The sequence below is a fragment of the Phyllobates terribilis genome, unplaced genomic scaffold (genome assembly GCF_046119375.1).
Source record: "Phyllobates terribilis strain yellow unplaced genomic scaffold, ASM4611937v1 Scaffold_7__3_contigs__length_470593459, whole genome shotgun sequence".
Taxonomy (NCBI): domain Eukaryota; kingdom Metazoa; phylum Chordata; class Amphibia; order Anura; family Dendrobatidae; genus Phyllobates; species Phyllobates terribilis.
The window spans coordinates 114688737-114713101 of NW_027362767.1; the positions used below are offsets into that span (position 1 = coordinate 114688737).

The 24365-nt window shown below is 49.7% G+C and overlaps 1 pseudogene; it reads left to right on the forward strand.

The window, feature by feature from the left end:
- The first annotated feature begins 688 nt into the window (after positions 1–688).
- Positions 689–24365, forward strand: part of LOC141155389 (protein transport protein Sec23A-like) — a 218150-nt pseudogene continuing 194473 nt past the window's right edge.

Consider the following 24365-nt stretch of genomic DNA (forward strand, 5'->3'; position numbering starts at 1 on the left):
GAACTTGATGATGTCACAAGGCTTCTGTGATGTCATGGGTGATCACCTCATTGTTGCATCATCACTCAGGCAGCCTGGATCTGATTGCTGCTTGGTATTGTAGATTTTTTCACAATTTACATATTCTATGAGTATATCCAGCACATTGTAGTGCAATAACTCCTATTATTCTATTAATTTACAAGATTCCATATTACCACCAGATATGTATTGAGAGGATGTTACAAGTTTCCCAACAAGAGTGCAGCTCCAGTATCCGGCGCCTTCACAGACACTTTCTGCTCTTTAAAACCCTCGTTTAAATCTACTCGGCCCCAATTCATCATTTGCGGTTTTTCACTTTCCTTTTATGTTCTGGGATATTAGTTGGCATTTTTTGCAAAAAAGTTCAAGTAATTTAAAGGGATAGCGCCCCCTTACTATAGCCATCATTTAAAGGGATAGCACCTACTTAGTATAAGCCTCATTTAAAGGGATAATGCCCTCTTAGCAAAGGGATAGCATCAACCTAGTATAAACATCACTTAAAGGGATAGTGCTCACCTAGTATAATCATCATTTAACTTAGTGGCCTTATAGTATAACCATCATTTAAAGTGATAGCATCTGCTCAGTAGTTATTTGAAGAAATCGTGCCTACTTAAAATGAACCTTACATACGATACATGTTGCCCAATCTGTAGGCAGCATGTATCAGGTATTGACAACATCAGCCAGATATGTTTTACTCTGAAACGTTATGAGGTCACAAGCTGTCTATGGATTGGGCAACATGTATCAGGCGTCACGTTTACTTTAATATAAACATCATTTAATGGGATAGCACTAGTGATGAGCGAGCACTAAAATGCTCATTGCTCGAGTCGAGCAAATCGTAATGCTCAGGTGCTCGACCCGAGCAACGAGCCCAATGTACAGTACAGACCAAAAGTTTGGACACACCTTCTCATTTAAAGATTTTTCTGTATTTTCATGACTATGAAAATTGTGCATTCACACTGAAGGCATCAAAACTATGAATTAACACATGTGGAATTATATACTTAACAAAAAAGCGTGAAACAACTGAAAATATGTCTTATATTCTAGGTTCTTCAAAGTAGCCACCTTTTGCTTTGATCACTGCTTTGCACACTCTTGGCATTCTGTTTCTGAAAAACATTTACCCCTGGAGGGTATACATGAACATACTGTATAATATACAGATTGTTAGAGGTAGGCCTCTATAAAAATTTCCTATGGGCATCATAAACACCCTTAAAATAAATTATGTGGGTGTTCCATCACGGTGTCACGGGTGTGTCAGGTGTAGTAGACAGTCGCTTTGGATCTGGCTGTAGAAGGTCACTGCGCTTGGCATTACAGACGCCTTCTTCCTTCCTTTAGGACCCAGCGGTGACCTGCCTTCTGCTGCTGATTGACACACCCTGGCCTGGGAGTTAAAAACACTCAGTTTGCTCCAGGGGGTGGGTAACATACAATGACTTGCGAAAGTATTCACCCCCTGTTGGAATTTTTCATGTTTTGCTACCTCACAGCCTGGAATTTCACAGTTTTTTTTGTGGGGTTTGCATCTGTTCATGTAAAGAACATGACTGCAACTGTGAACATTTGGTTTTCATTTTATTTTGAAGCAAACAACAAAATCTACAAAATAAATGAAAACTTTAGTGTGCACCCCCTCAAGTCAGTACTTTTTAGAGACTCCTTTTGTGGCCATTACAGCTATCAGTCGCTTTGGATAGGTCTCTATGAGCTTTCCACATCTTGCCAATGAGATTTTTGCTCATTCCTCAAGGCAAAACTGCTCCAGCTCATTTAAGTTAGACGGTTTATTCTGGTTAACAGTAATCTTCAAGTCTCACCCCAGATTCTCAATTGGATGAAAGTCTGGACTTTGACTAGGTCACTCCAAAACATTTACACATTTCCCCTTCAACCACTCGAGTGTTGCTTTAGCAGTATGCTTTAGGTCATTGTCTTGTTGGAAGGTGAATCTCTGTCCCAGTCTCAAATCCCTGACAGACTGAAGCAGGTTTTCCTCAAGAATATCTCTGTATTTCGCACCATCCATCTTCCCCTCGACTCTGACCATTTTCCCTGTCCTTGCTGCCGAAAAACATCCCCACAGCATGATGCTGCCACCATCATGTTTCACTGTGGGGATGGTGTTCTTGGGGTGATGAGCTGTGTTGGTTTGGTGCCAGACATAGCGTTTACCTTGGTGGCCAAAAAGTTAAATTTTGGTCTCATCTGACCACAGCACCTTCTTGCGTACATTTTGGGAGTCTCCCACATGTCTTTTGGTAAACTCAAAATGAGCTTTACAGTTTTTGTGTGTAAGTATAGGCTTTTTTCTGCCCACTCTTCCATGAAAGCCACCTCTATGGAGTGTATGGCTCATTGTTGTTGTATGGACAGATACTCCAGTCTCTACTTGGGAACTCTGAAGCTCCTTCAGGGTTACCTTTGGTCTCTGTGCTGCTTCTCTGATTATTGCCCTCCTTGACAGGCTGAGAGTTTTGGTGGGCGGCCCTCTCTTGGCAGGTTTCTTGTGGTACCATGTTCTTTCCATTTGAAGATAATGGATTTGATGGTGCTCTGGCGGATCATCAGAGATTGGCATATTTTTTTTTTCAGAACCCACCCCTGACTTGTACTTCTCAACAACTTTTTTTCTAACTTGTTTGGAGATCTCCTTGGTCTTCATGGTGTTTGGTTAGTGGTGCCTCTTGCCTAATGCTGTTGCAGCCTCTGTGGCCTTTCAAAAAAATATGTATATACTTACAGACATGTGACACTTAGGTCACACAGGTGGACTTCCTTTCACTAAGCATGTGACTTATGAAGATAATTGCTTGCACCAGAAATTTTTAGAGGCTACATTGGAAAAGTGGTGAATACATATGCACATGACAATTTTTACTTATTTATGCCTATATTTTTCTCACTTTTGATTATTTAGTGCTGATGCATCCCACACAAGCCGAATTACTAAAGTATTTAAACAGTTTGTAAAGTATTACAGTTTGTAATGTAACAAAATAGGTAAAAAGCCAAGAAGGGGGATTGAATACTTTTGCAACCAACTGTACATCAAAGGAGACACTGGGGGCACGTTGCAGGAAGGGCTGGGGGCATATACCTGGCAGGAGGGGCTGGGAGTATATACCTGGCAGGAGGGGCTGGTGGCATATACCTGGCAGGAGGGGCTGGGGGTATATACCTGGCAGGAGGGGCTGGGGGCATATACCTGGCAGGAGGGGCTGGGGGTATATACCTGGCAGGAGGGGCTGGGGGTATATACGTCACAGGAGGGTTAGTGGTGCCTCTTGCTTAATAGTGTTGCAGCCTCTGTGGCCTTTCAGGAAAGATGTGTATATACTGACAAACCATGTGACACTTAGATTGCACACAGGTGGTCTCCCTTCCACTAAGCATGTGCTTGTACCAGAAATTTTTAGGGGGCTTCATTGCAAAAGGGGTGAATAGATATGCACATGCCAATTTTTAGTTATTTATGCCTATATTTTTCTCATTTCACTTCATCAACTTAGACTATTTAGTGCTCATGCATCACACACAAATCAGATTAAAAAAATATTTAAACACAGGTTGGAATGTAACAAAATAGGTAAAAAGCCAAGGGGGTGAATATTTTCACAATAAACTGTATATACAGTACCAGGATATAGGACATTATATATACTAGGACGGGGGACCTTACTAAATAATTGGGGGGGGGGGAGGCAACTCGTATGTCCTTATAGGATTTAGAACACTATAAGGCCCATACATCTGATGAACATATGGGGGGCGGGAGGGGGGTGGTTGTGTGTGTGTGTGGGGGGGTGTCCAAATTTTGCATCGGGGCCAATTGGACTTTAGTTACACCACTGGATAGCATCATCCATCTGCCCGATATTAAGTTGGAGGTGTAATGCCAGCCTTACAGTGCTGTGAGTTAATGCGTTATGTTTGTCACTTCGCCATGACATTGAAAATATATCCCTTATAAATATAGAATCAATACAAACCTCAATATTCATCACTGACCACTGGCTCCAAAGTGTCTGAGATAATTCCTTTTGAACAGAGGAAGCCCCTGCCTCTGGAATTGTACTTCTCCAACTCTGAGTATACGAATGCTAGAGTTGGTGGCTGGCTGTCAGCAAATCCCCTGCTGTAATTACCTATTCATTGCAGGAGATCCTACTTCAATGGAGGTTGAAGTGTCATCTCTCTGTCTCACTTCCCCAGTTATAATTAATCCCATGTGTTCAATGTGAGGGTGATATGTCCACTCTCTGAAAATGTCTTTTTGGTTTTACAATTTTTCTCTACGACAATATGTAATTTTTACTTGCATAGAAATGTCATTGTCATTTGAGATAGTGTCTATTATAATTGTAATAATGTAAAAATTCATCATATGCATATTGATTTGGGAGGGTGGGGACTGTTAGTCGATAGTTTTGAATAATTTAATCAATAAAAATGGTCAAAATTTGTCTTCTAAACGGAGTTTTGTTTTCTTTACCTTTTAGTTCATGTTTCATTTGAGAAGATCGCCTTTTCTGCAGGTGTTTAACAACAGTCCAGATGAGAGTACCTACTATAGACATCACTTCATGTGTCAAGATCTTACCCAGCCCCTTATAATGATGCAGCCCATCCTTTATTCGTACTCTTTCAGTGGTCCTCCAGAGGTATGTCCAGGCATAGCTGATACCTACCATGTATTTTTTTCAGTTTATGTCATAGTGGCATTGGTATAAACCATGTTCAAATATGCAAATTCACAGTGATGGGGAAAAAAAGACACATCAAAGGCTTAAATCGCCTTGTGGGACTAAAACATGATAAATACAACATAAAAATACAGAAAGGTGTAGTTAAAACTTCATTCTAAATGATATATATTTACTGTATATTTATGTAAAGGATATGGAATTATGGAAAGTAACTATGAAGTTAACTATACATTATAAATACTACATAAACCCATACATTACACATATAATTTGAATGGGTTTCAATGGGAAGATACTATACGGTTGCATCCATCATACATAGGGTCCCAGCATATAAATACCTATATCTTTACATGATTTTTTTTTAACCATGTACTGTTGAATGGAAAAGCGTAGTCTACTTAGCAATTCCATGTCTGCTGTGCTAATGAAATCCTAAGGGCATGTTTAGCGAGTATGTTATAACCTTTCCCAGTATATACGCTACTAGTATAACAAATAGGAGGTGTGAACATAACCTTAACATGTTTCTTAACCTCTTCCCAACATTGGTCATTATGGGGTCTGCATGTAAGGAGTGGGGTCAGGACCTAAGCCCAGAGGTGTATTTAGGTCTTCTAGCACCCGGGGAAGAATTCAGTTTGGGGTCCCTCCCCGCTCCTTCCCCAGCACATGTGCGATTTGCACACTAAGGCCACCGCCCCACTATCAGTATTTTTTCTCAGGAGTGGGAGACAAAACCAGGAGTGGGTGATAATGCAGAATTGGTGACTTGTTTCTATTATACCTTTTCTCTGATTGTTCCTCACCTGGTTTTGTCTCCCACTCCCGAGATAAAATACTGACCGAATACTGTCCAAATACTGATAGTGGGGCCGTGGCCTTAGTGCCAACGAGCTGCTCTTCCTAATCCTCTCTGAGAGAAGCAGGAAGAGAAGCTCGTTGTCACATGAGTGAAGTGGCCGTGTGATGACTGATGGAACCTGCAAGCAGAGCTGAATCCCGACAGTGAGTATATTACACGCTGTCAGGATTGGCTACAGGGCTTCATTTTATAATTAATGGGCTTGTCCAGGTTTGAGATGAAAGTCACTCTATGTGACTGCAGGCTTCTGAATTCTCACAGCGCATGTGACTCGCCCCCTGGGCCGTGGGCACTCGGGACCGGGCTTCAGGGCAATGCTGGGAGTAGTGGTGGCGACCCGGTCCCGTGGCTCAGGGTGGTCAGACCAGTGGTAGTCTGCTATGTGCTGTAGGTAATGTCCGACTACGCCACCCATGGATTGCGGCTATTATGAACCGCCGCTGCAAGGCAGAACGCTGAGGCTGATGGTGTTTGCAGCTGAGGTAGTGTTACTCCCCACGAGAAGAGTGCAGCCCCAGGGCAGTGTAATGGATGGTGGGGGTGATGGTGCCGGGAGTCCCAGTACCGTTAGTGCTGGCGAAGCAAAAAGCACAAAGACAACGTGTTGCAGTCCAGGGTCTTTTACTCACAGTTCGTATATTCCCAGTCACTTCTGTCAGCAATGACCGCCCGAGCCGTGCTGCGTCCACCAGGTGAGGGGCTCGGTCAACCCCTAGGCAGTTCAGGAATATGGCACAGGACCCCCTTCCATCCTTTCTCTGGCCTGCCCCACCAGTGACCAACTTTTGTCCAGCTACCGCGGATCTGCGCGGGTAAACGTGGGCCCCGTTCCCCGCTGTCCTATATGGTGCCTTCCTAGCAGGGTTGGTGAGGTGTCGCACCAATAAATGATCACGACCTCCGGTCTTTGGCTGAGGGTAGTTTCTCCTCCACTAACTTGGGATCAGGTACCCTTAATCTGCCTGACCCTTCATCCGGTATTCTCATGGGCTCTTAGGATCCCTTCTGCCTTCTTGTTTCTGAGCCCTTCTACACTTTGGGGACTTCTCTTTTCTTTGCGGTTCCTTTCTGTTCCTTTCTGTTTCTGTTCCTTTCTTCTGGCTCTGGCCTTCACCCTAGGCCTGCCTCGTGGAGCTGGGCCCAGACTGAGCCACAGCCCCCTGTCAACCCTCTCTGGCTGAACTCCTTCTCTCACTTCTCTGACTGACCTTCTCCCAGAAGTAAGATGGTGCCCACCTTATATACCTTCCCCTAGTGTGTGAGCTCAGGTGACCAGCAACCAATGAGCTCCTACCTATGCTCCAGAAACCGTCCCCTCCTGCTCCTACATCACTGGGTTTTCCTCCCCCCTCTGTTATGATCTGCTACAGGGACTAAGGAAAGACAGGAGAACTGTACCTACAATAGAATTAAACTAGATCCCTACGATGTAACGGGGAACCTGATCCTGCGATCAGACCCGCTAAAGTCCTCGGCTAGTCTGAACGAAGACCTATAGATGTGAGGGAGGGATCCCTACAAGAACTAGGGACTGGGATAAGTTGGACACCTCCTAGCAGAAATAGTAGCAGTCAAAGACAAACACACAACAAAAAGCATAGAGGTCAGAAGACCTAGCAAAACTAACAGAGAACGGCAACAGAGCACCAAGCTAGCTCAAGAGTAGTAAATACAATGAAGTCCAGCAAGACCAGGAGGGCGGAGCCGGATTAAATAGGCAAAAATGGTCATGTGACCAGCAAACTAAAAAAAACCTAACAGGAGAGTTCTAACAGTACCCCCTCTTCTAAGAGGATCCTCCGGATCCCCTAGGCCCAGGCTTACCAGGAAACCTCCTGTGAAACGCTCTGACAAGTCTGGAAGCAGAAACATCATCCGCCCTCACCCATGAGTTATCCTCAGGTCCGAAACCCTTCCAAGCGACGAGATACTGCAAACTCCCTCTATACCGTCTAGAATTTAGGATGCGGGAAATTTCATATTCCCCGTCCTCCACCACCGGAGGAACAGTGGCAGAGGCGTCACCATCAGACACATCAGCTTTTTTCAACAGAGAAACATGAAACACCGGGTTAATCTTCCAGGACGTAGGAACCTCCAACCTAACAGCAGATTGGTTAACTATCTGAAGCACCTTAAAGGGCCCTACGAACTTGGGACCCAATTTTTTAGAAGGAATCCTCAATCGCAGATTCTTAGAGGACAACCAAACCATGTCACCAACAGCAAACAAAACCTCTTGCCGTTTCCTATCAAAGTACCTCTTAGATTTTTTGTTAGCCTCCTGAAGATTACCACGCACATCCGTCCAAACTCTCTCCAAATCACCGGAAAAACTCTCCTCCTCAGGCACAGCCGAAACCAATTTGGAGAATGACCCAAAAGACGGATGTCTCCCAGAGCAACAAAAAAAAGGCGGACACCCAGCAGAAGAGGATGTATGGTTGTTAAGAGCAAATTCAGCAAGTGGCAGAAACTCAGACCACCCCTCTTGATTGTCTGCCACAAAACAACGCAAGAACTGCTCAACATCCTGGTTCTTCCTTTCTGTCTGGCCATTAGACTCAGGATGATATCCAGATGAAAACGACAAATGAACTCCCAACCTGTCACAAAAGGCACGCCAAAAACGAGCCACGAACTGAGGTCCCCTATCAGAAACAATGTCAGTAGGAACACCATGTAGTCTGACAATTTCCTTCACAAAGGCCTTAGCGAGTGTCTTAGCGCAAGGCAGTTTGATGAAGGGAACCAAGTGACACATCTTGCTAAAACGGTCCACGACCACCCAGATGACCGTGAAACCTTCAGAGGGGGGAAGGTCAGTAATAAAGTCCATACCCAGATGTGTCCAAGGTGCACTAGGAACCTCCAGAGGGCAAAGCAACCCCGCAGCAGGAGCATGCGAAGACTTGGATCTAGCACACACAGTACATTGGCGCACCCACTTAATGACTTCCTTATGCCATCCAGGCCACCAAAAACTGCGACCCACAAGTCTCTTGGTCTCAGAAATTCCTGGATGACCTGCCAACCGAGACTCATGACACTCAACAAACAAATCTCTCCTAAAGGTCCTAGGCACAAACAACCTCCCATGGGGAGTGTTAGATGGGGCATTCTCCTGAGCTTTAAGAATCTCATCCTCCAAAACGGAGTCCAAAGCAGCAATCACAATACCTTCTTGTAAAATGTTCTCCTCTTCCTCCTCAACACCGACCATGGGAGAAAAGCTGCGAGACAAAGCATCCGCTTTAACATTCTTGGTACCCGGGATGTAAGTAACGGAAAAATTAAACCGCGAGAAAAAAAGTGCCCACCTAGCCTGACGGGCATTCAAGCGCTTGGCAGCATCAAGATAGATCAGATTTTTATGATCAGTGAAAACCTGAATGGGAAATTCAGCACCTTCCAAGAGGTGACGCCAGTGTTCAAATGCGAGTTTAATCGCCAGCAATTCCCGATTACCAATATCGTAATTAAGTTCAGTCTCAGAAAATTTTTTTGAAAAAAAGGCACAGGGATGTACTCCATCCTTGTTTTCCTGAGACAACACCGCACCGACCCCCACCGAAGAAGCATCAACCTCAACCAAAAACGGCTTAGTCACATCAGGCTGCATAAGGATGGGAGCAGAGGTGAACCTCTCCTTTAGAAACACAAAAGCTTCAATGGCCTCAGAAGTCCACTGAACCGCATTAGCACCTTTCCTGGTGAGATCGGTCAGCGGTTTGACAATAATAGAAATTTTTTTTATGAATTTTCTGTAATAATTGGCAAAACCCAAAAACCTCTGTATCAATTTCAAACCAATAGGCCTAGGCCATTCCTGCACAGCTTGAACTTTAACCGGGTCCATCTCAAAACCTTCACTGGAGATAATGTAGCCCAAAAAACTAATTCTCTGTACAGTGAACTCACATTTCTCCAGCTTAGCAAAAAGTGAATTGTCCATTAATAACTGTAATACCTCACGTACGCTCCACCAATGAGACTCCAGATCAGGCGAATAAATCAGAATGTCATCCAAATACACAACCACATTTTTGCCGATTAAAGATCTAAGGATGTCATTAATAAGATTCTGAAAAAATGCTGGAGCATTGGTAAGACCAAAAGGCATAACCAGATTCTCAAAATGACCCACAGGATTGTTAAAAGCAGTCTTCCATTCATCACCCTCCTTCATGCGCAACAAATTGTATGCCCCCCGGAGATCAATTTTAGAGAACCACTTGGCCCCCACTAACTGGTTAAATAAATCAGGAATCAATGGCAGTGGGTAAGGATTGCGTACAGTAATTTTATTAATCTCACGAAAGTCCAGACAAGGACGTAAACCGCCATCTTTTTTTTTTACAAAAAAAAATCCAACAGCCACAGGAGACTTGGAAGGCCTAATGTGACCGGCGGCCAAGCTTGTCTGTATGTATTCCTCCAAAGCCTTTCTCTCAGGAATAGTAAGATTAAATAAACGACTTTTAGGAAGAGTCGCTCCAGGGACAAATTCAATGGTACAATCATAGTCTCTATGGGGAGGCAAAATTTGTGACTCCTCCTCAGAAAAAACTCTCCAAAAATCCTGAATAGGTACAGGCAATTCCCCTCTATCCACAGCAGCAATACGTCCGTTACAACACTTGTCTTAACACTTAGGGCTCCAGGACTTAATTTCATTGGTAGACCAATCCAGTACAGGATTGTGCAATTTTAACCAGGGTAACCCCAATATTACTGGAGAAGGCAAATTATCCAATACTACCAAATCCAAATTTTCTTGGTGAATACCATTAATAGTGAGGGGAAATTCACAGACCTTATGAGTAACACTCTTCAAGGGAGAGCCATCAACAGAAACCACAGCAATAGGGGATGACAAAGTTTTAGGTTCTAATCTAAGTTTTTCCAAGAATCCCCCATCAATCACATTGAGAGTAGAACCACAATCCACAAATACCCGAAATTCAATTAATTCATCCTGAGCAGCAGTAGTGGCAGATAGGAATACTCCCTTAGAATTTAAACAGGCAATACGGGCATAACTGACCATTTTTTTTTCTTTCTTCAAACGAAGCACACAGTTCTTAATAAAATGACCAGAATTTCCGCAATAGAAGCACAAGCCTTCAGAAAGCCTGCGATCTTTTTCCTGAGAGCGGGGTGTCATCGCTCCAATCTCCATCGGCTCTCCATTGTCAGCACAGACCCTCTCAAGACTCGGAGCTGACATAGCAGAGGATTTGCTCTCATTAACCCTTGCACGCAGTCTCCTGTCCACCCGTATAGCTAATTGCATAGCCTCCTGCAAGTTTCCAGGTGTGGGATAAGCAATCAGTAAATCCTTAACCCTTTCACCTAGCCCTGCAAGAAACAAGCTTTTCAAAGCTGAATCGTTCCACCCCACCTGGGCAGACCACCGACGGAAGTGAGAACAATATTTTTCCACATTACCTGATCCCTGCCTCAAACGTCTCAATTCAGACTCAGCAGATGAGACACGATCAGGATCATCATACAACAAACCCAAAGCAGAAAAAAAACTATCCACTGATCTAAAGCACGGATCACTAGGTTGGAGAGAGAAGGCCATCCCTGAGGATCTTTGCGCAAAAGTGACATTATGAACCCTATGCGCTGTGATTCATCACCAGAGGATCCGGGTCTCAAACGAAAATACAATAAACAAGCATTTTTAAAAGAAAAAAAATCTTGTTGTTCGCCAAAAAATAAATCAGGCAGACGTACCTTTGGTTCCACAAAATGTGCTCCAGAACAGCTACTCACGTGTTGTTGGAGCTTGGCCACCTCCAGAGAGAGTCCCTGCAAGCGTTGAGCCAAATCTTGAACCGAGACCATGATGGAAAACTGGAGGTCTTTTTTTTTCATTTAGGGCTGGACTTACTGTTATGATCTGCTACAGGGACTAAGGAAAGACAGGAGAACTGTCCCTACAATAGAACTAAACTAGATCCCTACGATGTAACGGGGAACCTGATCCTGCGATCAGACTCGCTAAAGTCCTCGGCTAGTCTGAACGAAGACCTATAGATGTGAGGGAGGGATCCCTACAAGAACTAGGGACTGGGATAAGTTGGACACCTCCTAGCAGAAATAGTAGCAGTCAAAGACAAACACACAACAAAAAGCATAGAGGTCAGAAGACCTAGCAAAACTAACAGAGAACGGCAACAGAGCACCAAGCTAGCTCAAGAGTAGTAAATACAATGAAGTCCAGCAAGACCAGGAGGGCGGAGCCGGATTAAATAGGCAAAAATGGTCATGTGACCAGCAAACTAAAAAAAACTAACAGGAGAGTTCTAACACCCTCCCCACTCCAGTCAGGGACATGGTCTGTCGTGCCTACATTACTGTACTAATGGGAGCACCGTTGAGCTGTCCCCCGGAAATGGGGTGTGTGTGATGCATTCAGCTAACTGGGCCCTGGTCCATACTCCATCCTTACCCAGGAGTGGAATATCACACCTCTGGCAGAGGTGCAATACCCCTGTAGCGGCCGAACCCTCGGGGCGCTACACATGCAGTGCACACATTTAGGATTCTCCATTGCCATGGCAAGAGTGGACAGTCATGTCACCACAAGTATGCGATTTGTATATGACGCGCCCCCTGGGCCGGGTGTGCAAGTGTGTGGGTTACCCGGAGCCGGGTCTCTGGGGTTTGTAGTCTCCGTGGCGGCGACCCGGTCCCGTGGCTCAGGGTGGTCAAACCAGTGGCAGTCCTTTATAGGAACATTCTAGCTTGAATGAGCTATAATTCTCAGGGTTTCTCTCTGTGGGCCGTAGTTTTCGGCTGGCGTAAGCGATTACCCGTTCTTTCCCCTGCTGGATCTGGGACAGTACGGCTCCTAGCCTGATGTTGCTCGCGTCCGTGTGGAGGATAAAGGGCTGGCTGTAGTCAGGGTACGCCAGGATTTCATCCCCCGTGAGGGCCATCTTCAGCTGGCGGAAGGACTCTTCTTCCAGCTTTTCCCACCTGAAGGGCTGCTTCTGTTTTTTGGCCTTCCTGGATTGACCTATCAGGAGGTCCTGCATATGAGCTGCCATTTTGGTGAAACCGGGAATGAATCTTCGGTAGTAGCCTACCAACCCGAGAAACTGCCGCACTTCCTTTATGCTGGAGGGTCTTGGCCAGTCTTTAATCACGGTGATCTTATCGGGGTCGGGAGCCACTCCGTCAGCACTCACCACGTGTCCCAGGTACTGCACCTTTGGTTTCAGCAGGTGACACTTGGAGGGTTTCACCTTTAGGCCGTAGCTTGCCAGGGCGTCAAACACTTCTGCCAGGTGTTTCAAATGGTCCTCGTAGGTCTTGGAATAAATGATGACATTGTCCAGGTATAACAAGACCGTCTCGAAATTCCGGTGTCCCAGACAGCATTCCATCAACCGCTGGAAGGTTCCTGGTGCGTTGCAGAGCCCGAACGGCATACAGTTGAATTCGCTGAGAGCCATCGGGGTGGTGAATGCAGTCTTCTCCTTGACTGCCTCTGCTACAGGAACCTGCCAGTACCCGCTAGTAAGATCCAAAGTGGAGAAGAAGTTAGCAGATTTTAATGCAGCTAAAGATTCTTCTATTCTAGGTAACGGGTACGCATCTTTGTGTGTGATACGTTTGACCTTTCTGTAGTCTACACACATTCTCATTGTGTTGTCCTTCTTTTTCACTAGAACTAGTGGAGCTGCCCAGGGGCTACAGCTGTCCCTGATTACCCCAGCCTCCTTCATGTCCCGCAACATCGCCTTTGCATGCTGATAGTGTGCAGGGGATACAGGTCGGTATCTTTCCTTTATGGGTGGATGGTCTCCTGTGGGGATGTGATGCTCTACCCCCTTTACTCGCCCAAAGTCTAGCAGGTGTTTACTAAAGACTCTTTCATACTCCTGAATCACCCGGTAGACTCCCTGTTTTTGGTGTGAGGGAGTGGAGTCAGTACCCAAATGCAGTTGCTGACACCAGCCCTCCATTTGTTTCTTAGAGCCGTTACCTTCCTCTGGTTGAGGTGGAGGCAAGGGTTCTACGGCCTTTACAGAATTTTGGTTTATGGTGAACAATTTGGCTAGCGTGGCATATCGGGGCAGGTGTACTTCTCTCTCCCCGATATTTACGATGCGGACAGGTACCCTCCCATGGCGTACATCGACAACTCCCCGTGCTGTCAAAATGGTGGGCCTACTGTCTGAGTAGACGGGCTCTACCATTGCTTGGTAGTCTCTACCTCTTAGACCAATAGCTGCCCGGCACCATATCATCATCTCACTTTTCGGGGGCATGGCAATAGGGAACGGGTCACACATTCTCACGCTACCAATCTCACCACCAGATAATTCCACCTGTTGCCGTTTCATCAGTGCCCGGATTTCTTTTTGGAGGACACGCTGCTGGCTGGAACTGGCGTTCTTGGCAACCTGCTGTAAAATGCACCTCTGCAAGACAATTTTCAATCACGTTAGTTCCCAAGGTTATTCTAGGGTGACTCTCATGACGGTCAATGTCCACAATAATCAGTCCTTGTGCCGCCAGTTCTACCTTACCGACCTTAATGGTCACCTCTTTGAACCCCACCTGCGGCATGGGCTGACCATTGCTGGCGATGATACTCAGGTCGTCATCTGGGTAGCGGGTTATGTCCGAGTCATTCCAGTACCGCTTAAAGAGCACGTACCGGATGGTAGTCACCTGTGACCCAGTGTCTAGTAGGGCACTCATAGGAATGCCATCCAGTACCACAGGCAAGACCGGACGTCCCCCTACGTATTTATTACGCCAGTTCGATGGGCCTGATGATCTTATGTCTGCGGGTTGGCCCTCTGCCCCAGGTTGTGCCCGTTTAAATGACAGTACCTTGCCATATGTCCGGGTTGATTGCAGCGGCTGCAGATGGGTTGTCCGTCCTCGTTGTATCTGTCGCTGGGTCTTCCTCTGGACGATGGGATCCTCCTCTGTCGGTGCCACGGGACGTCCTCCGGACTGGTGGCCAGCTTGATCCTTCCTGGAGGAGAGACCTGTAAAGACTGTACAGTTCGGGTTAGCGCGGCTACGCTTTTAGTTAGCTCTTGGACCTGATGGTGCAGGTCTGTAGCCGTGCTGTTGTCCAAAGCCTGCGCACCAGCTCTGCAGACAAGGGCGCCGCCTCCTGGTGATAGGTAATAGCAGGGCGCCGGTGGGTTACAGCGCTACCCGGTGCCGGTTCTCTGAGCACCCGGATGGCCCTGTCTTTGAACTTTGCAAAGTCTAAACCAGGGTTCTGGAAGGCCATTGCACGTAACTGGGTTCGGTGGGCGTTGGACAGCAGACCCTCAATGAATTGCTCAGTTAACAGTTCATCTGCATTCCGTACACTGTCAGGGTCTGCCTGTTTAATGGCTCCCAGGGCCTCTTGCAAACTCAAAGCATAGTCTCTTATACTGTCTTGGGCCCACTGCTTGCACCCATAAAATCTCATTTTGATCTCGGCTGAGGTGCGGGTATCAAAAGTGTCCTTCAGACGGGCCAAGATCTTCTTTACGGTCTCCTTGTCCCAGTCTGACCAAGACTTTACTTCACGCTGGGCTGCGCCGATTAGCTGGCCTATCACTTTCTGGCCCTCCGTCAGGGGGTATACCTTAAATAGGCTATACAGTCTCTCTTTAAAGTCGCTTAGGGTATGCGACTCCCCTGAGTATTGGGGCAGCCAGGCCGCTCCGGGGATGTAAGGCATTGTAAATGGCATTACTGCGGCAGTGGCCGCACTGGTGGTAGAGGGTCCCTCCGTGTACGTCATCTTCCTCCCCCCTAGTTAAGTGTGGCCTACCTTCTGACGATCCTCTTCTGTAGGCCGCGGCTCCGCTGGTGCTGCTCCGGACGAGGACCTTGCGTCGCGTCCTGGTGACGTCAGCGTCGCTCTCTCTCCCTTCCATGACCTTGCGCAGCGTCGATGCGTGGGGCGGAGCTTCAGGTCTCGCGCGCTTTCGGCATCCACGCCCCTCTTCTTCCCACGCGGCGTCCCGAAGATGGCGTCCGATGGCGGGAAAACGACTGCGGATGGTGGGAAAACAGCTGCGGATGGCGGGAAACTTCTGAAGATGGCGGGAAACGGCTCCGGATGGCGGGAACCTTCACCACGGCAGGTATGACAGTCTTTTGAAGGCACGCAGTACCCGATGGTTGCGGGCACGAAATCCTGCCGACTACGCCAAAGTTGACGCGCCCCCTGGACCGGGTGTGCAAGTGTGTGGAGACCGGAGCCGGGTCTCTGGGAGTTGTAGTCTCCGTGGCGGTGACCCGGTCCCGTGGCTCAGGGTGGTCAAACCAGTGGCAGTCCTTTATAGGCTTTTAGGTTAATTGTCCGACTACGCCACCCATGGATTGCGGTCAGGGTGTACCGCCGCTGCGAGGCAGACCGCTGAGGCTGGTGTTGTATGCGCAGCAGAGAATGGGATGACTCCCCACGGGAGGAGTATAGCCTCAGGGCAATGAGTATGAATGATGGGAGTGATGGTGCACGAGCGCAGCAGGAACAACTCAGAGGCTTTACAGTGCAGTTCAGGGTCTTTACTGGTGATGATAAGGCAGACCCTCCCGGGAGTACTGGCTAGCATAAGAGGCTTGGTCAGTCTGTGAGCAAGCAGGAGTTCCCCTGGCCAGGTGGAGTTGTAGGCCTCCCCGTCTATCTGCACTCTTCCTGGCTACCTTGCTGTAAGCGAGTGGAAGTAGCCCATGTCCCTGAGTATACCGTGTGGTGCTCACCCATATGGCTGGTGACTTGGGACCTTCTGATAGCCTCCACTCCTCGATGGCGGTGCTGGTCCCTTCCTTGTGACTGAGCCTCTGGGCTTCTATGGCCAGAGGACCTGGAATCCCCTGCCGGCTGGTTTCTGCTGCTGGACTTAGAGGTTCCCACAGCCTCGGACTCCGTTGTCCGGTCATAGTCTCTTCAGCCAGGATGAGCAATATCTGCTTCCAGTCCCTGGCACTCAGCTCCTGCTCCTACAGAGCTCCTAGCTGATTCTCGCCCTGTGTCTGAAACTTCACTCCAGGCTCTGTCTGTCTAACCCCGCCCCAGACCCAGTTTATATAGGGCAGATTCCTCCCCTCCCAGGTCTGGGCAGGAGGTGTTGCATGCTTAAGGGCTCCTGACCAGGAAACCTCCCACTTGCTCTCAGACGTAATATTTCTATTACTGTGGTAACCAGACCCCTGGGGTGCCACATATACTTCTGGCCACATTCCGACTAGACGTGCCCGGCCTCGCTCAATTCATTTTCATTGAGTGAGGCCACGCATGTTTAGTCAGCACGTGACTGCATGTATACAAATCGCCAGCATGAGAGAATTCTGACAGCGTGCAGTGTGCACTGTGAGAATTCAGAAGTCTGCAGTCACATAGAATGACTGCAGACTCATCATAAATGTGGACAACATCTTTAATGCTACTAACATAAATAAAAAAAAAAAATGTCAGCATCATAAAAAACATTTACATCCAGGTACCTTATAGATGATGTCGCTGGAGGCATTCTCTTTCTTTTCTTCCTTTTGTTCAGATGCCATGATGACTTTTCTCATCCACAGCCGTCTCTGTAGACTTCCATCTTCTCCAGTCTTCTGCAGCACATCCCAACACGATGCCCTTAAAGATAGCAGTGTCATTAAAATGCCCCTGAATAAAAAATATCCGCCCTATGCTGAGCCCCTGAATAAATAACTGCCCCTCCCTATATTACCTGTACAAAATTTCACCCCCAAACTGTCCCTCTTATGGTACATGCTCTCTACACCACCCTTTCCTTTCCATACTGGGCCTCCTCTTCACACTGTCCTCACACTGTGTCCCGCCTATAGGGCTCAGTCTCTATACTGTGCCCCCTCATCACACTCACCCTCCTTAGCATACTGTTCTCTCCTGGCTGTGATCTTACACTATCCCCCCATGCTATTGCCCAACCACTACTCAGTCTCTATTGTGTGCCCACTCACACTTTTCTTCCCCCATACTGTGTCCTCACACTATTCCTCTCAATAGTCTTCTTACACGTTTCCCCCTACCTCCTAATATTTCCACCTCACACATCCCCCCCCAAATCCCCATACTGTGTCCGCACACATCCCATCACCCTTGCTTCCCATACTGTGTCCGCACACATCCCATCACCCTCGCTTCCCATACTGTGTCCGCACAAATCCCATCACCCTCGCTTTCCATACTGTGTCCGCACACATCTCATCACCGTCGCTTCCCATACTGTGTCCGCACACATCCCATCACCCTCGCTTCCCATACTGTGTCCGCACACATCCCATCACCCTCGCTTCCCATACTGTGTCCGCACACATCCCATCACCCTCGCTTCCCATACTGTGTCCGCACACATCCCATCACCCTCGCTTCCCATACTGTGTCCGCACACATCCCATCACCCTCGCTTCCCATACTGTGTCCGCACACATCCCATCACCCTCGCTTCCCATACTTTGTCCGCATACATCCCATCACCCTCGCTTTCCATACTGTGTCCGCACACATCCCATCACCCTCGCTTCCCATACTGTGTCTGCACACATCCCATAACTCTCGCTTCCCATACTGTGTCCTCACACATCCCATCACTCTCGCTTCCCATACTGTGTCCGAACACACCCCATCACCCTCGCTTCCCATACTGTGTTCGCACACATTGCAGGCGTAGGAATGTCTCAACCCGGCGGAGGACCAGGATCAAGAAGGCCCAGGAGCTTTAGAATGTGGCTCCCTAGCAAATGGGTCCCGGGGAGGATGCAGACGGAGCGGAGTACGCCACCTGTCCTCGCCTACCTGATCTATTCAGAGGGATTCCGGCTGCGAGAAGGGTACCGGCCCCCGACACCCGACCTCGCACTCTACGTCCAGGATGGGAAAGCCCGGTTAGGCCCTGAGGATCCCGCCGGGCGTCGGATGGAGAGGAATTGCCACCCGACCCCTACACCTGAGAGGAGCTCAGAGGGAGACCCGGCCTATCCACACACGCACAGACGGGAAAGGGTGAAGTCTGTAGTGCAGGAACACTCTGTTGTAGGGTCACTACCGAACACTGGACTTCCTCGGAGGTAGTCGAACCCCTGTCCCTGGTGGCCGCAGGACTCCGCGAGGAGCAGGGAGTCGCCTTCCCGCTAACAACTCTGAGTGAGTAAAGCCTTGGAAGTTCACCCCTATGGCCTACGGACTGTTCATTACGCGCCATACCACGCGACGCGGTGCCCGTACTCCCCGCGCTACTGCTACCCCCCTTCATCCTGTCTTGCCTGCCCTGAGGCCTTGCTCCGCCTGTGGGGAGCAGTGAGAACTTTAACCGCCATGACACCAGGCCTCAGCGGACTGTAGCGGCGCTGGTGGCCCTTCACCAGACACCACTGGTGGCGTAGTCGTTAATCAGCCACTCAACCCGAAATAGCCCATACCATCTCTTTCTAATGTGACGGCCCTGAGCACGGGTCGGGCCCGGGCCACGGCTGCATCCCTTCTCTTCAACACAGGGCCCGACACCGAGTCCCCCAACACCCAGGGTAAAACACAGGCTTTCTGAGTAGAGGCGTCACAACCTGGCGTAGTCGGCAGGATCTCGTGCCCGCAGCAACGGAGAAGAGTGCCCATTGCTATCGGGTACTGTGGGCCTTACACCTTGAACTGTTGTTTTACACTTAAAATGGCGCCTGCCCAAGAAGAACAGGTGCCATAATGCTGTGAAAAGACTGTCTTTGAACGCCTCCCATCGTGGGCTGGGCTCCCGCTTGGCGCCAAAAATGTGGACTGCCCCTTCCATCAGAGACTGTTTTTCGGGGTAAGGCCCGTCAAACTGGATGGGCTGAATGAAAGCGGGCCTGTCAGCATTCCGCCCAGGAACCGCCCTGAAAGAGGAGGAAGAATAAAAGCAACAAGGTGCGGCCATAGCAGTCGGAGCTTGGCAGTCAACAGAGGCAGACATGGATGCCTCTGGGGAACAAGACCATGCGTCTGCTGAACCCGTTTCAGGCCCTTCACCCGGCAGAGAGCAAGGCGGCCGCGTATTGACCCAGGGAGATATTGAATTTCTCCATCGAGAAGCTCCGGAACTCGTAAGGAGGCAGAAAGAGGCCCAGGAGGCGGCGACGGCTGAGTAGCGGGAGGAGATGCTGCTGCGTATCCGAGACCGCCGCCAAGGAGCTGAGGTTCCAGGACCAGTCGACTCAGTGACAGAGGTCGAGGGTGACCTCGCGGCGGGTGAGTGTGCAACCCCTGCCCCGGCTGCAGAGCCAACAGAGACTATTCTGGACCTCATGGCGGAGTACTTAGTTCCCCACGCGGTCACCTGGGAGCAAGCGTTGGCTCCTGAGCTGCAATCGGCAGTCATCGGTGGGGACCTGCGATGCCACCCACATCCTGAAACGGAGGTGCCGGAAGCTGCGGAGGAGGCTACCGGCTCCAACCCGGACTGGTCCGCATCAATCGAGGACTCACAGCAACCCGTCCTCACCCTGCTACCTGCACCGGCAGTAACCTGGCCCGAGGCCGAGGAGTGGGCCTGGGAAAACCAGGGGGGCGACCTAATAGGCTTCCCTCGGGAGACCCGATCTGACGCGCGAAGGAGGAGCCAGTGGTGCAGCGACCAGATCTTTCAGCTTGCAAGGGAGCAACGTCAGCGGGAGCAGCACTACGAGCGCCTCGAGGTCAGGACCAAGGCTGCAAAGACTCAGGCGCGTCAAGAGGAGGCCACCCGTCCCAGCCCCCGGTACGAAGGCCAAGTCATCCGCTTTCATCATGAGGCGAGGTGGGGGTTCATCCGGTGTCCCCTGTTCCAGGACGATGTGTTCGTCAGTCGGCGGGACGCCTCAAGAAGGGACACCCCGGCCGGAACCTCCTCCCGGGCGACACAGTGACTTTCTCTCGCCACCAGGGGGAGCATGGGTGGTACGCCCTGTATTTCCACAAAGTGTCTGGGAGCGACGCCACCCCGTCCCCAGCCTCAGGTGACCGGCTAGCCTCCGTCGGGAGGAATGAGCCTTTTCCTAGACGGGAACCCGAAGTCTAAAGCAGCCCCCGGCTGCTGCAGTTGTTGTTAAAGTTTAGATGAATGCTGCTATTTTTGTGTTTTCCCTGTTTACAGAGACTTTGGTCCCTGCGGACTATGGCAGGCGGCGGACTGTGTGTATATAGTTATGCATCTATTTAGGTGCTTCCTATTGGTTTTATGCAAAACCGTGCCTCTTCTTCTACCTCAGACCTAAGAAGCAAAACCTATCTGGAGTGGCTTTTGTGGAGGTCCAACTCCGGATCTTCATGCCCTGCAGCCACCCCAGGGCCCACGTAGAGGGTTTAGGGCAGGTCCCTCTTGCTACTGAACTGACTGTCGCTACTTCTAAACAGTCTGCTGCCATTGTCAAAAGTCTCTTGTCCTAATTTATGGTTTATACTTTTATAATTTTATACTTTTGCACTTTTATACTTTTATACCTTGTTACGCAACGTTCAAGAAATGTGCCTCCCATAAAGGGATGATAGTTTTATTATTATAAAAAGAAAATTTCCTGGGTGTTACTTCCTTTGCAGCCCGCGGACGTGCTGTGTTTTACCAGGGGGGAATGTGGCGCCCCTGAGGGTTCGACCGCCACAGGAATGCTGCACTTCTTCAATGGAGTGTGGTGTTCCTCCTCTGAGGTAAGGCCAGTGTGATGGTAGTGATCTAGCCTTTTGCATCAAACACCACATTTCCACCAGAGGGAGCTAGTATGCACTAGGTGCTGCTCCCCTGGCTACAGGGAGACTGGGGAACACAAAGTGGTAGGAACCAGTTAGTGGGTGTGGGTGGAGGAACAGTTAGTCAGTTACACTTCTAATTTGATATTTAATAGAATGCCATCTTTGATCTTGGTTCTTCTGCTGGTTCGTTGGTCCTTTAGTTCTTCTGTGGTCTTTGGTGCATCTTGGCACACCCTGGCTAGTCGGCCTTGGTTGCTGTGTGCTGTCAAACTACTGTGTGTAATGTGACTTCCCTCCGGGAGCGCAGATCCTGTGTGGGCCTGCACCGGCAAGGGACACAGCCCTCGTACCCTGATCATGGGATGAGAGGGAGGTTGCAGGCGTAGGAATGTCTCAACCCGGCCGAGGACCAGGATCAAGAAGGCCCGGGAGCTTTAGAGTGTGGCTCCCTAGCAAATGGGTCCCGGGGAGGATGCAGACGGAGCGGAGTACGCCACTTGTCCTCGCCTACCTGATCTATTCAGAGGGATTCCGGCTGCGAGAGGGGTACCGGCCCCCGACACCCGACCTCGTACTCTACGTCCAGGACGGGAAAACCCGGTTAGGCCCTGAGGATCCCGCCGGGCGTCGGATGGAGAGGAATTGCCACCTGACCCCTACACCTGAGAGGAGCTCAGAGGGAGACCCGGCCTATCCACACACGCACAGACGGGAAAGGGTGAAGTCTGTAGTGCAGGAACACTCTGGTGTAGGGTCGCTACCGAACACTGGACTTCCTCGGAGGTAGTCGAACCACCGTCCCTGGTGGCCGCAGGACTCCGCGAGGAGCAGGGAGTCGCCTTCCCGCTAACAACTCTGAGTGAGTAAAGCCTTGGAAGTTCACCCCTATGGCCTCCGGACTGTTCATTACGAGCCATACCACGCGACGCGGTGCCCGTACTCCCCGCGCTACTGCTACCCCCCTTCATCCTGCCTTGCCTGCCCTGAGGCCTTGCTCCGCCTGTGGGGAGCAGTGAGAACTTTAGCCGCCATGACACCAGGCCTCAGCGGACCGTAGCGGCGCTGGTGGCCCTTCACCAGACACCACAGGTGGCGTAGTCGTTAATCAGCCACTCAACTCGAAATAGCCCACACCATCTCTTTCTAATGTGACGGCCCTGAGCACGGGTCGGGCCCGGGCCACGGCTACATCCCATCTCTTCAACACAGGGCCCGACACCGAGTCCCCCAACACCTAGGGTAAAACACGGGCTTTCTGAGTAGAGGCGTCACACCCATCACCCTCGCTTCCCATACTGTGTCCGCACACATCCCATCACCCTCGCTTCCCATACTGTGTGCGCACACATCCCATCACTCTCGCTTCCCATACTGTGTCCGCACACATCCCATCACCCTCGCTTTCCATACTGTGTCCGCACACATCCCATCACCCTCGCTTCCCATACTGTGTCTGCACACATCCCATAACTCTTGCTTCCCATACTGTGTCCGCACACATCCCATCACCCTCGCTTCCCACACTGTGTCCGCACACATATTCCCCCTCGCTAAATAAATATGCCCCCCCGTACAATTAATAAATATGCCCCTTGCACAATTAATAAATATGCCCCAAGCACAATTAATAAATAGCCCCCTGCACAATAGATACCCCCCTGCACAATTAATAACTAAGCCCCCCTGCACAATAAATACCCCCCTGCACAATTAATAACTGTGCCCCCACAAAATAAATACCCCCCTGCACCATAAATCAATACCCCCTGCACAATTAATAACTATGCCCACCGCACAATAAATACCCCCCTGCACAATTAATAAATATGACCCCCCGGTCTGAATCTTCAGTGTCTTCAGCTCCACAGGAGCACTTACCACCGTTGCTCTTCCCTTCTGTGGGCGCCGGCGAGTGACATCAGCAGCGGGATCACATGACCTGATCACACTGGTGACGTCGCTCTAAGCCGAAGGTCAGAGCTTCAATTGTACCTGTGTCTGCAAGACGCAAGTACAATCACTGGGAGCCGGCATGCTGCAGCTTCTCTGAGCGGGCTGTCTGTTTGATGCCCGCTCAGAGAACGGCCGAATGCCGGTCCGGGGGAGGCAAAATGCAGCCGCCAGGGGGAGGGGGGGGACACCTCGGACCGCTGCATTAGGTGGCCCCACAGCGCCCCCCTGCCGCCCCTAGATACGCCCCTGCCTAAGCCTGCTCTATATCTGGCAGATGGTGGCTGTGGGCTTCCATCAGAATTGACCTAAGAGCACAACTAATAATGGAGCCTGCAGCTTAGTTTGACCCAACACAGGAAACTTGGGCGAGTCATGGAGAGGACTGACAAATGGAAATGACTCGCCCCCTGGGCCGTGGGGCACTCGGATCCGGGCAGTAGGGAACGAAGGGGGTAGTAGTGGCAACCCGGTTCCGTGGCTCAGGGTGGTCAGACCAATGGTAGTCTGCTACGTGCTGTTGGTATGTTCGACTACGCCACCCATGGATTGCGGTCAGTGCGGACCGCCGCTGCCAGGCAGACCGCTGGGGCTGATGATGTATGCAGCTGGGATAGTGTGACTCCCCACAGGAAGAGTGCGGCCCCAGGGCAGTATGATGGAAGATGGGGGTGATGGTGACGAGAGTCCCTGTGCCGTTAGTGCTGGAGGAGCAAGGAGCACACAGACAACAGGTTGCAGTCCAGGGTCTTTACTAGAACAGGTAAACTGACCCACAAACAGTCCCGGCTAGGAGGGGACCTGGATGTCTGAGAGCAATTGGGAAATTGGCCCTTGTCAGGGTGAGGGTGTAGGCCTATCGTGCTTTCTGCGCTCCTTCTGGCTATCTCCTCCTTATAGGGTAACAGCCCACGTTTCCGAGCTCTCCGTGTATTCTCGCATGTATGGCCTGCAACGTGGGTTCCTTTCTGCTCCCGGCCTGGTACAGCTTTGCTGGTCCCTTCTGTTGTGGCAGAGCCTCCAGGCTTCTTAGGCCAAGGAATATACTGTCCCCTGCGGACTGGTTATCTGCTGTAGGATGTGGAAT